At 39.1% G+C, this 4,316-nt stretch overlaps 1 long non-coding RNA gene across 1 annotated transcript in view; it reads left to right on the plus strand.

Annotated features, from left to right (window-relative positions):
- The window catches only part of LOC128248524 (uncharacterized), a 3,515-nt gene extending 1,131 nt beyond the window's left edge, over positions 1-2,384 (plus strand). The window contains exons 2-3 of the long non-coding RNA XR_008264696.1: positions 436-576; positions 1,817-2,384. This is a non-coding gene — a long non-coding RNA (uncharacterized LOC128248524). The remainder of the gene's footprint in view (positions 1-435; positions 577-1,816) is intronic.
- Positions 2,385-4,316: the final 1,932 nt, after the last annotated feature.

Below are 4,316 nucleotides of genomic sequence, written 5' to 3' on the forward strand. Positions count from 1 at the left end.
CACACACACACACACACACACACACACACACACACACAGACATATATCCAAAGTGAGACCTCGGGAAGCTCATCTGCATAATTACATTAATCCAATGTATGTATAGTAGTAGGCATCCATCGGTCTTGAGAGGCCATGGATCTGCGCCCGAAGAAATCGCATCAGCTGCTGATGGCGGTGCAGCGTCTGTTGTGGCTGTAAAGGTCCATACGGGAGTAGCAGTCGCGTATACAGCGACTGCATTTGAAAGAGCTCTCTGCAGGTGCTACTGGTTTTTCCTTCCGTCGAGTGTGCTTTTCTTTGGTGGCGAGTTCCTGTTTTTCTTCCCCTCGTTTCGTCCCCTTTCGCAGTATTTGTCTCCAGTGTGGGCGATCATCTGTGACTTCCTTCCACCTCAAGATGTCCAGATCAAGCGACTTCATATCTTTATTGCAGACGTCCTTGAAACGAAGATGAAGTCGTCCTCGTGCTCTTGTGCCGGAGGCCAATTCCCCATACAGGAGGTCTTTGGGGTTTCTCCCATCTGGTATGCGATGTATATGATCGAGCCAATGCAGACGACGCAGCTGGAGCAGGGTGAGTATATTAGGTATTTTTGGTGTTAGTGATGCAATCGATCCACTTGATATCCAAGATACGTCTCAAATTACGAAGGTAGAAGACGTTGAAATACCGCTCCTGTCTGGAGTACAGGCTTCACGTCTCACTGCCGTAAAGTAGTGTACTAAGGACGCACGCTTTATAGACAACGAATTTGGTGTTTTCTGTTTTCCCAGAAACACAAAATAGAAGACAAAATTGAAAAAGTAAATAAGAGGACATTAATAAGAAAGACGATGTGAAACAGAATGAGATGGAAGAAGGAAGGGGAGAAGGAGGATGTAAGAATGAGATGTAGCAGGAGTAGGGTAAAAGAACGTTAGAAGTGGGGGTTGGAGCAATAAGATATAAAAATTGAGGGAAGGAAAAGAGGTAGTCGGCGGAAGTGTATGTAATGTGGTGAAAGTTTGGTCAACGTTGTTGTTGATCTGTTCAATGTTGAAGCTAAATTGGTTGAATTAAGTATTCCCAGGTGAGTTCAGCTGCCATTAGCTATGTGTTCCCACCCCTCGTACATTTGCAGCAAGAGTCATCATCTCTAAAGATGGCTACTATATCGCTGATGCATCATCAAAATGTCGGCAATGCCACGAGATTTACATCTCCATGTGTCTGCAATGATGATAAGTCTGTGTGAAAGACCTGGTGACAGAGATTGTTATCTGAAGCACAAATTTCACCAGGTTTACAATGTAGTGTGTGCGTTGGTAGGTGCCAACGGTGATCAAGGAGAACAAAATCAAAGCGTTCCAGCTATAACTATGTTGTCTTTTTAATAGTGTAGAGGACAAATGGGAAGCCATCATGGACTGAGTACTTTCTGAGCAATCCACTACTAACTAATATGGTATTATTCACTTCATTTTTGAGCACTTGGTTAATGTATTTATTTCTGCCGTCTTTGTTTGAGCATATGTTAAGTCTTGTCATCAGAACAGACAGCCTTTACAACTCAGAAGCGATTTGTACCTGCTTAACTTTTCTTCGCTCTCTTTCCTTGTGAGGTAGAATCTGCCAACATCACTGTTTCTGTGGAAGGTTGCTGCTAATGTCAGGATCTTGCTGGTTTAATGTTTCTGGTGCGGATTTCAGATGTTGACATCAATACAGGTGTTGCAAATGCATTGTGAGGTATTTGCCCTGTTGTAAGAGGAAAGTTCTGTCTGTTTTAATATTCTTTGATTATCCTTTTCATGAACCCGAACCATGTGGTTAGTAAGCAAGCTACTTACCACACAGCCACTCCTGAGAGACGTTTCTGCAGCCCACATTTTAGTTAACCCAAGAGTGATTGGAGGACCCAACATGACTACTGAAATTGATGAAAGTTTTGTCACTAAAAGAAAAATTGTGTCGGACGTCAACTACCTTAACAATGAGTTTTTAGAGGTGTTTGTAGCGAAACGAAAGAGTGTCTAATGTTTATTGTCCCTGGAAAGTCTACGATAACATTTCTTCCAATAATAGAAAATAAGGTACTACCTTCATAAGTGACGAATGGTCAGCATATAAAAATATAATTAATATTGGTCATTTTCAACGTCTCACTGTTAATCGTTCTCTACACTTTGTCAATCCTACTAAAAGAGCTCAAACCCAAAATATTGAAAGACTTTGGAAGAGTGTTGAAGAGAGAGAGAGAGTGAAAAAAAAAAGATGAAATGGCACTCACAGAGGCCTACTGGACTCCTATGTGTGCGAGTTTATGTGACGACAAGAGATTGGATTAAAAGTCTTAGATCCTTTTGATTCAGTACTTCAACACATTGCTGACTTTTGGCCTCCTCAATAGACATGGCATGAACTGTTATTAAAAAATAAGCAGATTCAATAAGATGTTTAATTTTTTCAGTGTTCATGTTTATCAATTTTTTCAGTTTTGTATGATTTGTTATAAAAAATATTACCAGATTCAATAAGATATTTAATCTTCTCACTTTTCATGTTTATTAATTTTTTTCAGTTTCCATGTTTATTAATTTTTTCATTTATTTTTTTTTTAATTGAGGGTTAAACAATTTTTTTTTAGTTGGGGAAGATAACCAAAAGTACCGATATTTTTCATAAAACATGGGGGAGATGACCCAATTTTTTAATGGAGATGAGATAGCCAAAAAGTACTCTTGATAGGGATTGAGGCGGCGAGCTGTCAGAATCGTTAAGACACCGGACAAAATGCTTAGCGGCATTTCGTCCGTCTTTACGCTGTTAGTTCAAATTCCGCCGAGGTCGGCTTTATCTTTCATCTTTTCGGGTTCGATAAAATAAGTACCAGTTGAGCACAGGGGTCGATTTAATCGACTTATTCCTTCCCCGAAATTGCCGGCCTTGTACACAAATTTGAAACCAATATTTTAAAGTACTCAATATTTTTATTTTGAACGAGGCAATCTCTTGTTTACATTGAAGTAATTTCCTGGTGACCCTCTGAGCACTCAGGCGAATCTCCCAAATAGCATGAAACTGACTCTCTCAAAATAAAAATATTACAGATGACAAAGTACGAACCGGTATTCGTACAACATAGTATATATATATGATAAATTTATGGTTTCATACTTTACACCTGTATACTGTCACAATGATGCATTTACATGTACAGAATCATATATTCTGCTCAACAAAAATACTTTAAAATTGCTTTCAATACGTGTTTGATGAAATTTCAATTTTTTCTACAACATGCTTTTGTAATATAAGGGTGTGTTTTATGCGAAAGTGTGTCTCATACGCCGGCAATTACGGTATATGTGTATGTATTTGTGTATGGAGTTCGAATGTTTACATAAATACGTATTCAAACGTGTATATGAGTATAAATGGCTTAGTGGTTAAGGTGTTGCATTCATGATTGCGAGATCGTGGGTTCGATTCCCAGATCGGGCGTCGCGCCGTGTTCTTGAGCAAAGCACTTCATTTCACGTTGCTCTGCGATCATTTCGACCTCTGATATGTAGCACCCGTTGCACCTGTACAAGTAATGACAATCTGATGGAGGGAGTGAGCTTATGTGAACACACTCATTTGATCACAATAAACAAATCATCTGTGTGGTTGCTCGGCAAGAAATTGTCGAACCCTCATACGTCGTCTAACGACGGAAGAGTCCATCATATATATAATCAAATGTAATAATAACAGACGATGGATAATTTTCAGCTCATTACAGCTGTTTCTTACGCATTTGTAATAGAAGAATGAGAACATTCATCAGGTGAAACATAATTTTACAAATAAAAGAATATACCAAAAATACGGCAGGGACGTGGTTGAAATATGACGAGTATAGTTAGCCTCGACAGACTTCAGCCACGTCCCTTCTATATTCTTGGGATATTCATTTGTTTGTAAAATTCGTTTCATCTGATGAATGTTCTCATTCTTCAGTCAAAAAAATGCGTAAGAAACAGCTGTAATGAGCTGACAATTGTCCATCGTCTGTTATTATTCATTTGATTATAATACACCAAGAGGGTTTACGACTTGTCGGACACTCTAGAGTATACCAACAACGTACAATTCAACGTAACGCGTACTTTGGGCCAGCCCCTAAGTGCTAGATACTCATAAGATTGGTTTTCTCTGTGTACACCACCGGAATATCCTATTTGATACTTATCAACCGTACGCCGGAGCCACAGGTTTATCCAACCCTACCTGGTGTATGTCTTTTCAAGTATCCGATTCTATCTGAATCCTTATTTTACTATATATAT

This window comes from Octopus bimaculoides, chromosome 8, assembly GCF_001194135.2.
Source record: "Octopus bimaculoides isolate UCB-OBI-ISO-001 chromosome 8, ASM119413v2, whole genome shotgun sequence".
Taxonomy (NCBI): domain Eukaryota; kingdom Metazoa; phylum Mollusca; class Cephalopoda; order Octopoda; family Octopodidae; genus Octopus; species Octopus bimaculoides.